The sequence below is a fragment of the Tamandua tetradactyla genome, chromosome 10, assembly GCF_023851605.1.
Source record: "Tamandua tetradactyla isolate mTamTet1 chromosome 10, mTamTet1.pri, whole genome shotgun sequence".
Lineage (NCBI taxonomy): Eukaryota > Metazoa > Chordata > Mammalia > Pilosa > Myrmecophagidae > Tamandua > Tamandua tetradactyla.
Genome location: NC_135336.1, coordinates 68,871,112 through 68,884,826, shown reverse-complemented (window position 1 = coordinate 68,884,826; position 13,715 = coordinate 68,871,112). Strand labels below are relative to the sequence as shown.

At 36.7% G+C, this 13,715-nt stretch overlaps 1 long non-coding RNA gene across 1 annotated transcript in view; it reads left to right on the top strand.

Annotated features, from left to right (window-relative positions):
- Positions 1-13,715, top strand: part of LOC143647970 (uncharacterized) — a 132,935-nt gene that overhangs the window by 83,406 nt on the left and 35,814 nt on the right. The window contains exon 6 of the long non-coding RNA XR_013158289.1: positions 1,019-1,159. This is a non-coding gene — a long non-coding RNA (uncharacterized LOC143647970). The remainder of the gene's footprint in view (positions 1-1,018; positions 1,160-13,715) is intronic.

Sequence of the window (13,715 nt, the reverse complement as noted above, 5' to 3'; positions counted from 1 at the left end):
CCACAGAGGATAAGTCACTAAACCACTCCAACCTTATTTCCTTTTCTGTACAATATACATTATAGCACCTAACTCCTTAGTAAAATAATGTGTGGATTTCTCAGAATAAACCTAGAATTTAGAAAGCATAATAAATGTTAGTTCTTACTATTTTAACTTGTCCCAACATCATGTGGCATTGAATAATCTTTGGAAAAACAACTCTGACTACAATTAATATTATTTTAAGAAATATTAAACAGAGCAATTAAATTAAGTTTGCTCACATTAAGCATTTCTTGCAAAAATTAATTTCCTCTTTGTGTGATAATACCTCCCCACCCCATTAAATTTGAGTTAAGCCATGCAACATTCTTAGGTCGATGGATGTGTGCAGAGATGACTTAAGCCACTTTACAGTAAAAGCTTGAAGGGTCATCAAAGTTACCTCTTGATACTTCCTTTCCATGGGAGAATTGGCATGACTTCTTACATAGGGTGACTCCTTCACTTTGGGTCCTGGGACAGGGCTGAGCAGAGCTAAGAAGCAATCAAGCTTCAGTTGTCATCATCTAATTAATATGAATGAGAAATAAATGTTTGTGTTATAGGTCATTGAGATTTTGGATAGTTTGCTATGTCAGAAAATTTTACTAATACAAAAGATTATTCCTAAAAGCAGAGCTCTACCACAACAAAATTCTGACTCTGGGTCCTGGTATCTATAATTGAGAAAACTGTTATTGGATAGTAGGAAAATGGCAATTCATTAATATGCAACGGTGAAGCAACTTGGAAGGTAAATGGTATACTTAATTAATTTTTGGCAAGAAGCTTGCAAAATTCAGAGTTATTAATATATATTGGGTGTCATTAGCTACATATGACAAAGCACGACAAGAGAGAGGTGTTTTCAGAAAAGAATCCATCATTTTCAATTTCCCTTTGGCACATGAAACCATAAATAAGAAGAAACACAGCAAAGAAAAACCATGATCATTTGATATGTAAAGTGACCTTCTATTCTCAAATTCCTCAGGCAAGAAGTAGTCTTAGACAATTGCTTAACCTCTAAAGAGAACATATTCTACTATACCCTCTTATGATGTGGCCCAGGAAGATACCTTCCACTAGGAACACCAGGAACATAGAGATCAAAGGACTAGAGCTCTACTCCCAGGTAAGAGAACCAGAGCTTAATCAAGGAATATTGTATACTAATGAAGTAAGTGGCCTATACAAATATCCTTAGAAGGATGTTAAAAAAATCTATGGGCCGGGGACTGCTGCATCCTTTGCATTCTTCCTCTATAAAAAGGAGTAATTTGATAGCATTATCCCCTCTCTTTTCCACCATTGAATATGAGTTTAGAATGGAAAGACAAGTAACTTACCTTTTAGGGTCATAAGATTCTAGGTCATGAAGCCTAATGAGGAGGATGTCATTAGATCCCATAAGTAGCTATTGATGTGATTGGATAAGCCTTTTGGGAATTTTTTGGGGGGAAGGCATGGTTGCATTTTAAGTGCAGAAGGGAAGAAAATAAGTACTTGTGACTAAAAAGGCAGATTAGAGTAGAATTCAAATATTCAGGCCCATCTTCCTGTAGGAGAATTTCCCGACCCTTCTGGCTTGGACTTAGACATGTGATATGCTTTGACTAATGAAATATGTACAGACATGATATTTACCACATCATAGCTTTAAGAAGGTTCATGAGTTACCCAAATCCCTGTTGTTCTTTCTATCTGCTCCAGGCATTGGTATATACCTTTCAATGCATGAGCCTGGGTTTTCAAATGAATAAAAAATGTAGCAGAGTTTCAGTCTTTCTTTTTAAATTTATTTTATTTATTAAACATACCAACATACAAACACAAACATTCTTACCATATGATCATTCCATTCTACATATATGATCAGTAATTCAAAATATCATCACATAGTTGAATATTCATCATCATGATCATTTCTTAGAACATTTGCATCAATTCAGAAAAATAAATAAAAAGAAGATAGAAAAGAATTCATATATACCATACCCCTTTCAATCTTGAGCAGAGCCTCAGTTTACTTTCTTTGTGTAACACAAGTGAGACATAAAATTTGCTCTTAAAACCAACGAGATTGGGGCATTGTTTGCTACTACAGTTAAGTTACATTGTCTTGAAGCTTTCATTTTAAAATTTGGAATTTTTGTTTTAACTTTATCAAAGAAGCCCTGCCCGCCATGCAAAAAAAAAAAAAAAAAGGAACACAAAGTACAACGGTTCTTCCAAATATGAATCCTTACATGTCAATCAAAAGAGGTAAATGGAGCAAAACTGCTGGATACCTTTAAGAAAATTAAATGTTGATCTATGCTTGTAGCCTTGAAAGTTTCAGAAACTGTGTGGCCTTGTTTCAGAGCACACTGAATACTTATTACAGGTCAGAAATTATATTGATATATTAGGTGATACACGTATATATATGTATTTAATATTTCCAAAAATGTGATAAGAATTATTATTCACATTTTGCATATGAAGAAACAAATACTGAAAGAAGTGAGCAATTTCCCTACAATCACAAAGCTCACAAAGGGGAGAGCCAAAAGTTCTTAGTTCTGTCTCATCCTAGTATAGACAGTATTATTTACATTAGTTTAAATTAGTTCACTGCTGGACTTCTATATAAGATTATTACATTCTGACAAACATAACAAAAAATCACTTAAAGGTCAGGTTTTGACCTACTTGTATCTTGCATGATTGCAAAAAAATAAAGTTGGACCATTTTCTTAATGTTTTTCCCTCTCATCATTACTGAGTGTCTTTACTCCCTGGCTGCTATAAGAAATACCACACAATGGTTGGCTTAAACAATGGGAATTTATTGGCTCATGGTTTCAGAGGCTAGGAGGCTTGCTTTCTCCCCGGATAAGTAGCTATTTTGGTTTGCGAAAGCTGCCAGAATGCAATATAGCAGAGACAGATTGTCAATGATTAAGTTACAAGCTACAATTCTATGCCCATGAAAATGTCCAAATGAAGGTATCAACAAGAGGATACCTTCACTCAAGAAAGGCCAATCACCTCAGGGGTTTCTCTTTCACATTGGAATGCACATGGCAACATATGCTGTCCTCTCTCGGCTTCTGGTTTCAAATGATTCTCTCAGTTTCTGGCTTCTTCTGGGGAATTAACCTCTGCATCTCCAACATCTGTGTTCTCTCCAAAATTCCCTTTTCTAAAGGACTCTGATAAGTGGATTAAGACCCACTTGAATGAGTGGGGTCACATCTCCATTAAAACAACCTAATCAAAAGATCCCACACAACAATGGGTTTGCCCCTTCAAGATTGAATTAAAAGAGCATGGCTTTTCTGGGGTATATAACAGCTTCAAACCAGCACATTCCACCCTTTGAACCCTCTAAAAGACATGTTCTTTTCAAATGCAAAATACATTCATTCCATCACAATATCACAAAAGCCTTAAACATTTTCAGTAACAATACAAATACAATACCAAGTTAAAAATGGTACAAAATCTCATCAAAATCAGTTACAGGCATGATTTGTCTTAAGGCAAAATTTTCCTCTGGCCATGGACCTATGAAACTCAGTCTAAGTTATCTACTTCCAATATACAAAGAAGGAGTGGTCATAGGATAAACATCTCCATTGCCATAAGAAGAAATTGAAAGGAAAACAGGGGTTACCAGACCCAAACAGCTCCAGAAACCTGCAGCATATACTCCATTAGATTTAAAAGTCTGAGTCATTTATAGAATGACATTTCATCCTTGGGACTTGAGAAGGTGGCAGCCTCATCTTATCCAAGGGTTTATACAGCAGCCCTTCTCTCTCTAAACAGTGAGGTGAAAGTTGCAACGTTGGGGAACATTGGGGAGGCTACCTTGTCCTCAGCCCTACACTCTCCAAGCATCTGGGTGGCATCTGGACTCTCTGCCATTCCTGGGCCACATGTTCAACCCCTCAGAACAGTGGGGTGACAGCCAGGCCCTCCTAATCCCTAGGGAATGTGTGCTACTCTTTCTTAGGCATGAGGGGGCAGCACCCTTCACAAGCAACTAAGCAGAAGATCCACACTCTGGTTCTGGGGCAAACTCACCCTCTCCACATGCATGGGTGGAGCCACTCTGCTGGCCAAAGATCTCCCAGCTCCAGATCTTAGCTTCCATGATTCTACCTTTGAAGTAATTTTTCCTTCGACCTATACCTTTTCTGTCCATTTTAGCCTAGACTGACAGTGATTATGTTTATACAGCTCTCATTAAAAAAATTGTTGACTTGGCATGCAGCATACAGGAGTCCAAGCCATCAGACAATAGGCCTTTCCACAAATCCTTTCTGGATAGCTCCATATCCAATTCTGGCTTTTTCTGAAGTGGCTGAATGGTTCCATGTTTGGTTAAATCCTCATGTGAGTCAATATTCTCTGGAGCCTCATTTCTGAAAAGCTCAGAATGTTCCAAGCTATCAGTTTCTGGTTTCTTTGTACCCATAAGTTTGGTTCTCAATTTATCCCTCTCTGTCACATTTTACTATAAGCTGTAAGAAGAAGGCAACTTTCCCACATTTAGTTTGGAAATTTCTTCAGCTAGATATCCAAACTCATTATCTTCAAACTCTAACTTCCATACAATATAAGGGCTCAATTTTGTCAAATTCTCTGCCACTTTAAAACAAGGATCACCTTTCTTCCAGTTTGCAATGGCACATTCATCAATTTTTTTGTCTAAGGCCTTATTAGGAGAACATTTAATATCCATATTTCTACCAACAGTCTCTTCAAAGCAATCCAGACCTTTCCTACTCACCTCCTCACAATTCTTCCAGAATTCTCCTGTCATCCAAGTAAAAAGCATTTCCAACATGCTTGATATTTGCAAACCACAGCCTGGTACCAAAATCTGTTTTGGTTTGCAAAGCTGCCAGAATGCAATGTTACAGAAATGGATTCACTTTTATAAAGGGAAGTTATTAAGTTATAAGTTACAATTCTATGGCCATGAAAATGTCCAAATGAAGGCATCAACAAGAGGAAACTTCCACTCAAGAAAGGCCAATCCTATCCAGGATTTCTCTGTCACATTGGAAAGCACATGTTCAAGTCTGCAGTCTTTATCTCCCAGCTTCTGGTTTCAAATGACTCTCTCAGCTTCTGGCATCTCCTGAGGCATTTCTTTCTGCATCTCCAAATGTCTGTGGACACTGTCCAAAGTGTCCCTCTTTTAAAGAACTCCAATAAGTGGAATTATTATTGAATGGGCGAGGTCATATCTCCATGGGAATAACCTAATCAAAAAGCCTAACCTAATAATAGGTTTGCCTCCACAAGACTAGATTAAGAGAACATGGTTTTTCTGGGGCACATAGCTTCAAAACAGCAAAGTGGCGTTTTCGTGGTTCAGCAATCCTTGGGTTCCTTGGCTTTCCTGTCACATGGTAATATCCTCTCCTTTCTCTTAGGGATTTCTACTGACTTTATGATTCTAGGTCCTCCCATTGGTTTTCTCTATGTCTGAATTTCTTCAGCTTATAAAGAACTTCAGTAATTAGATAAAGGTCCGTCCTGATTCAGTTGGCTGCACCTCAACTGAAAATAGTATCTCTAAAACATCCTGTTCATAATGGGTTCAGACCCACACAAATAGGAATAAGATTAAGAACATGCTTTTTTCTAGGGTACATAATTCAAATAGATGCAATTGAGACTATTTTTAATGGGAGATGGAATGGAGAGGTTATAAAATGTGTTTTGATTGTAAAAACTTTCAAAATAGCTCACAGAAAAAAATCTGCACCTAAAAAATATTCTTTAAAGATCTCTAGAAAATGATGAATAAAGTCATAAAATTTAAACCCCTGATAAAATTTTTCAAATAGCTTCCAATTCTGTTTATAATAAAATCTAAATTTCTTTTCATAGGCTGGAGGGTCTTATGTTATTTTACTGTTTCATCTCTCTCCAATTTTCAATATTTCATTCTCCCACATTTTACGTGGGTCCTAGCCACGATGAGCTTCTTTTTGTCCATTACACCCACCAAATTCACTCCCACCACAGAGCCCTTGCAGTTCTGCTTAAGGTGCTTTTGTCCCCTCTGTGTTAACATTAAGGTCTTAACTCAAATTTCATCTTCTCAGAAAAGCCTTTTATAACAGACTCCCTAGTCATGTTTTACGACGTTATCTCTTCTATCTTTTTCACAGTATGCAAGTATTTATCTATTTGTTTATGGTTTCTTCTTTAACCAAAATGTAAGCTTTATGAGGGTAGAATACTTTTTTCCTTCACTGTCATATCTGTCATGCCTAAAATAATGCCTGGCATATGACAGACATTCAAATATTTTTGAATAATGGACGGAAATATCTCCATCACAAATGCATTGTGTTAAGTTCTCAAATGCCTTAGTTGAAATAATGAGGAAAAAATAACTTATACACCCTAAATATCTCAGTTTATCATATCTCCTGACATAGTATTACTAGCACTGTGGGCTATTAATATACCTGCTGAGAAATAGAATAACCAAAATAGTTGAGAAATTGCTGCATATTTTCATTTCTTTCCTAAAGATATATATTTAATGACAAGCAATTCTATAAATTCCTGATTCAATTATTATTCAATTAATGTTATAAAAGATGAAAATATTCCAGGCAGATTTCATTTTAATTAATCGATAAAAATAGAACATAGCATAGCATTTTAACTTTCACTTAATGTAAAATAAAAGCAGGAAGAAACCTATACAGTTTTAAATTTGTTGAAATGTATGTTTAATTAAAATCTATTAAAACAAAGCAATATAAAAGAAAAACGAACAAGTTTGCAGTCTAGCAGGAGATAAAAGACTATAAAATCATATAATTTTCCTGAAACTAAAATTTGATATGGTAAAGAAATTATGGTAAAAATATTTCCTTAATATAAGATTTTATATGATATTTTAAAGCATACCATAATTTTATTAGTGTTAACTTGTTGATCTCTATGCCTAGACAAAAAAGGCAGTTTTTAAGTGTTTTTTGCATTTTGTATCTGAAAAAGGACTAAGGTCATTTAGAATTTAAAGGAGAAAAACTGAATGAAATTCACCTTGATTTTTCCAATTCCAAAGTTAGAATTTTACAGCATCAAAAACTACAGCTTCTTTACACATAGTAGCTACTCAATAAATATTTGTTGAAGGAAGTTTAAATGAATGGTTAGTATGTTATCTAAAACCCTGATTTGGGTAATTTGTTTTACCCTCTTTGTCTGTGAAATCTTAACCTAGATGGCCAACAAGTAGCAGGAATGCTAAGAAGTGATAAAATTTCCAAAATGTGGTAACATCACTTGCAGAATCAAGTTCATAACTCCTCATATGAATTTAATCCAACACAAATTAGATCTTTATCTTATCATTCCACCCTTCTTTCCTGACTCTTGAGTAGAAGCATTTTTTTCTGACTACATTATTCATCTCAAAGTGCACAAACATTTCTTTAAGTTAAGGCCATCCATACTCTTTCTCACTGTTGCCATTCAACGAACTTCAATTACCTTTTTTTCATTCATTGAAGACTTTGAACCAGCTCACAGCTGAAAAGATTCTTTCTACTCTATCTCCTAGAGATTTATATTTTCACATCTACACAATCTGATGAAATCACCTGGATATATCTGAACCTTTGGAGGGGCCTCAACTACCCCTCCATTAATCACCTATCTCCTGAGTGACCTTTATCTTGGAAGTTGTTCTAAAAGCCCACTCCCTGACCACTACTTATTTGTCTTCTCTGCTTTCCCAAACTCCGCTACACTCAAGCTTCAACCTTGGAGAGACCTTTAAGTGCTTTGTGGTCTCCATTTTATCCTCCTCTATGAACTCTATGATTCCTCCATTTTATTTTAGCTTCTATTCCCTCCCTAACTAGTCTGTGCCACAAAGTTGATTATATGAACTATAAATCAGTTTACAAGCATGCATACATTTATTTTTTAAGCCTTCTTGTGCCTCCTATTCTTTTTTCATCTTTCCAGCAAACCTGCCCCCTCCAACAAGGTGGCTAAGAACTTCTGTTGGAGAAATCACCTCTAACAATAGGCACCTTTATGAGATCTTGGCCTGCAGAATCAGTGGGGCCCAAATAGGGTTTCCTGATATCCTAGCTTATTTTATTGTATCTCTCTGCTTCCTTTGACTATTGATTATCCTTACTTTCTTAAAATTTTCTATTCTGATGTCTTTTGGTATTGCATTCTTTGGATTGTCTCTGTGTACTCAAACTTTACTTATTTTCTCTGCTTTGCTGACTTTTATTATTTTATCCATCCTTTTAATGGTATTTTTTCTCTCTCTTTCTCAGTTTACTGCATTACTCATTACATCAGCTCTTCCTGAGCCTTCTCACTCCTTTTATCTACTGGTAAGTCACAGATATTTATTTCCAACTCAGATTTCCGCCCTTCTTTCCCCAGGCCTAGCTGACTTGAAGATTCATATATCCAAGATTATGCTGAATATCTATTTCTATTTAGAAATTCTGTAAGTGCATCAGCCTCATCACTCTTTACCTGGTTTCTTCTCCAATATCCACCCAATATTCCTAGCTGGTAGCCTGGAAGATATTCCTGACTCTTTCTGCTTCCCTATCTCCAAAATCTAAGAAGTTAATAAATCCTATCAAATTGTTCCCATAAATATTTGTCTAATCTTTGTCTTTGCTACTTCTACTGTCTCTAAACTGGCTCAGGCCTTCTCTTCTGACTTGGCATACTGCAGCAACTAACTAGTTATTTCTTCTGCCTTCTCACTGCTCAGAATTGTCAAAATGACCTATATAAAGGATATTTTAGTCCTATCATTCTTCTACTTAGCACTCTTCTCTCCCTGGACCCTCTTAAATTCAATAGTCCTACCTCCCTCTTCATCAATCACCCATCTCTTGGGTGACCTTCAACTTGGAAGTTGTGAAGTAAAGTCCAACACCATAATTTTCCCTAACTTCTCCAGCTGCTTTCCTTTCTTGATCTCATCTTGTACACTATAAAAGATGACCTTCAATAAGAATATCATTGTATGTAACCTCATACCTTTCCTATCTCCGACCACACTTCTGAGAAATTCTGATTCAGCCCTTTTCTTAATTTACCATGGAAATAACTTTCTCCAGAAAGTCTTACCTGACTATGGCTTGTCTCTGTTACCAAATGGATTTGGTGTCTATTTTAGTATCCTCTCTGTCTTGACTACATATATTGCTGCACTTGCCACATAGTACTATAAACATATATTTGTATCCCTATCTCTGAATAGAACATTAGTTACTTGAGGGTAAGTACTGTTTCTCTAACATCTTTGTAACCTTTACACTTAGCATAAAACATGACAGAAGGAGTGGATTTTAGAAAATATTTATTGAACTAGTTAATACTTCTGAATACATCAATATACTTTCTTTGGAAAGTCTATCCAACTCTTCTTCCTCTATGCATATCCTACACATTTTTGTGGGTCATTTTATCTATTGTTTTGGGCTGCCTGGCATTCTTCATCTCTCATCCTAATTTTTTTTGTTTTCCAAGTATGGCTGTGACTCAGATCTAGCTTGTCATGGCACTCCATTGCTCTGGATATAGTGATTAGTTCAGAGACGCACACTTAACTTACCCAGGGCTTTTAGAATTTTCCCCTATATTTCATATTTTAAAATAAGAATGGGACATTCTTTTTTCAGTTAGGTTCCTAAATTTGGATGAATGTGAATTTTTGTCCAATGACTGCCATCTCCACCAGCCACATGGAGATAATATGTCTGCAAATGAAAACATGAAACTGATAAGCAGAGGGAAGCAGAGCTGAGAAATATGACAGCAGCCCTAATGCTCTTGTATGAACCCTGAAAACAGCTACGTCTGAAACTACCTGCCCTTTACTACCCTGTTAAATAAATCAATAAAATCACTTCAGCTAATTGAGTTTATCAATTCTCTAAAGTAAGAGTGACTACCAAAGCATCATTTGAAGTTCGTCTGGATCCTAGCTCTTCTCTAAACTTACTAGTTTACAACATACAACTCACTCTTGGCTCCATGGATCTATTATATTTGACTTTGTCATCAGATACATAATAACTAAGATTCTCAGCTCCTTCCTTCCATTCCTCCTTTCTTCCATACACTTACTCATAGCACAGATTATGTGCATATGTTTATACCCTACCTCTGTTAGATTATAATCACTTTTAGAAACACTATATTTCGTTCTTTTGTCATGCTCTACAATACTAGTAGATGTGACTTTCACAATTCTGTTTACTTATTCTGTTGTATCTAGTTAGTGACATTTACTGAACATATACTATACTTAGATCAATGTTTTAAGGCAGATTTTGCTAATTTAATTTTATCTGTCCGCATCCTTTCCTTTGGGGGAACACACTTCCTCCACTACATTGTCTGGAGTTGATATGCCCAGAACTCAAGTGGAAGTGATTTTGACCGAAGGGAGAAACAAGTGATAACTCAAGACACAGTCAATGATATGGGGCTTCATCCCAAGCTATCAGGAAACCACCTTCTTTTCCCACTAGCATTGCTAAGTGTATAGTTGCCAGGTGGAATTAGCCTGTAAGAAGTGAAACCAGATTCAAAGGATGGAGATATAGAATCATCAAATCATATTGGATGCAAACCCTTAAATCCAACCATGCCAGAAACCAGTTTATATACCTTGGACTTCACCTTAGTTGAGGCAAAACTTGCTTTTCTCTTCTTGCTCTTCTTTCTTAAAATAAATTTAGTTAGATTTCTGCCTTTAACTTACAATCAAAAGAGTCCTCATGAATACACATGGACATAAACTTGTAGGAGCCAAATCCCCGCCCTCAAGGAAGTTTCAGGCAGTGGAGGAGAAAGACCTGTACAACGTACTACAGGGCATCATGGGTTCAATAAATCAGCACATAAAATGAAGGCGGTGCGATGGTGGCTCAGTGGTAGAATTCTTGCCTACCATGCAAGAGACCCGGATTCGATTCCTGGTGCCTCCCCATACAAAAAAAAATAAACAAAATGAATTGAAAGCCCAGGAGAATGGATTATATAGAATGGAGAAACTGTGGATTGATGGATGAAAACTAAAGTTTGGTTAGGAAGAAACACACTAAATATGTAATAAATATTGATTGAATTAATAAATAAAATTCAGACACTTGATTTAAGAACAAATTATTTGATGTTCTTTAAAAATTGTTAGACTGTTTCTGCTGAAAAATAGGAGTATGGAGACAGTCACTCCTGTTACGCAAGTGTTATTCAAAATTTCAAGCAAGTTTGTTTAAGGTCAATGTTATACAGGCTAAGGTTGTATGCTATATAGATCTCAAAATCAAGTAAATAGATCATCATGAGTTACAACTTTAGGATACACCAGTCTTGTTCTACATACATTTCTTTTGGGAAATGAAAAGACACAGTGAATAATTCACCTTTGGATAACCTTATTGAATTTTTAAGTTCAAGGAACAAATAGCTTCATAAAATGCACATAACCAAATTACCTCAAGGAACAAAATTCTGGGCACAGACAGCCAAGGATATTCCCTCCAAATAGGTTTCTTTTGCACTTTTCTCTCTCTATATATATATATCTTAAAAATAATAGTGCCCTGCTGAAAACTTATCATGCTTAGAATGTCTAGTGGCAGGTGTAATCATAGCCAGTGGGGAGGATATGTAAACCTGTCTGTTCTCATAAGTCAAGCTTAAACTAATCATCTTCCCTCTCCCACCTCCAAACCTACTATTTCTTCTGTATTCTTAATGTCATAAAATTGCACCACAATGTATAAGATGCTAGAATCCTAGAAGACATTTCATATCCTTCAATCTCCTTCTTTCTCCAAGTAAGTTCAGTAACTGTGTTTTGCCAATTTCAGTAAATCATCTCAATAGCAGCCTCTTCTTCACCACCCCTTTCTTTCCACCCCCAATTCTTATGATTTACAATGTCTTTGAACAAAAAGAAGCTGTGAGAAGCAAAACAGAGATAAACCTTAGGCTCCTTGTGAGCTGGACAAGAGGGTAAATAAACAAAACCAAAGAAAAATTGTCCTGAAAGTTTAAAACAGCCAGATAGAATTGGAAAAAGAAAATGAAGGAGAGGTCACAGTTTTGGTTTGGAACTAAACTTGGTGGTGGCACGACGGGAATAGAGAGGTGAGATTAAAAGAGAAGCAGGAAGCAAGTAGTGTATATCCCACAGAGAAGACAAATGGAGAGGTGGCCTGGATTAATTCTAAGGCAAGGTAGTATTGCCTGCAGAGACTTTTATGGCATCCATGCTCTGATGCATAATTGAGCCACATTCATTAGAGTAATGAGGATGGACTTACAGGACCTTTGCAAAAATCTCCCACCTCTACTGAATTTTCCACAATGCTGAAAGTAATTTCCCTCAGTTATCTGTTCATATTTCTCTTCTGCTTAAAACCATTCAGTGACTTTCTAATGGCCATGCTCAGCATGAAGGCCTTGCTAATGACTTTCAAGAATCAATTTTGATCTTCAGGTACCAGTAGAATAGAAAAGGAGGCATTAGCAATGTCCAAGTTAGTATAACAAGTGCCCTTGGTCTATGCAGTAGATTCCTTTACCATCACTATGTCTAAAAGAGCCAGGACTATTACTGCAACTGAAGTCAGCTGGTCACAATTCTCCAGCTCCCATTTTGCTGGCCATTCAGGGCTGTTGTATTTACATACTGCATCTCTTATTACTACTGCTACTTCTGTGTCTTTAAGCAAAGAGTTCTATATTGTTTCTGTTGGACTATCTAGTATAGGACCAAGAAATAAGATGGGGAGTGATTTATAATTCTCACTATCACTTCCTTGTAGGAGGCTCTTCTTGATGAGAAGACTCACCCCTGAACTGTATGAGCATTCAGAGTACAAACATATAGAGCATCAATACCCATTATACATTCACTAGTGGAAGCCACAACATTAGTACACTGAATAGGACCAAACAGCCTCACTCACAGATCTGAAGATCTCTTCCTCATCAGTTAAATCGGGAACAACCTTCTTGGGGGCTGGTAGGATGATGATTTGAGCATGCATATCCAGCAGAGCCATAAAATTTCTAGTTTCTTTCCTGCTGAAAGTTCTCCAGCATACTCAGATGCCTTCTTATGGCCTTTTGTCTACTTTGGGGACAAGGAAACACTGGCATCACCCCTGTGACCTTTCTTCTTAAAACAGCAAAGGTTGAATTACAGAGGGAAGGGGAGCAAAAGTGACTTCCCATCAGTAGAAGACCTGCTACTTCTGGTTTCAAGCTGCACTGGGGTTACTCCTGGTTCTAGCAAACAAAGTTCCGATATTGTTGGTCCATCCAAAGCCCCCCATTGGGAAGCAAGGGCATCATTATTGCCACCATCCATCTCAAATTTAGGGACTCCTTGACACACAGCCAGCCACTTTGCTCTCTGCTGGGGTCACAGTGTTTGTCCCTTTGGGCTGACCCAAGCTTGACTTTCACTTTTTGTTAAGAAATCCACCTAATGTAGGACACTTGCTGCTATATTGTTATGATAACATACATTATATCTATTCTGTTTTAATGTAAAGGCTAGTAGAGTTCTCCAGGGCAGCAGAACTGACCACAGGAAGTCATATAGACCTCTGTGGATAAGTTTTCCGTTCTCCACTGGGTCATTTTCATCA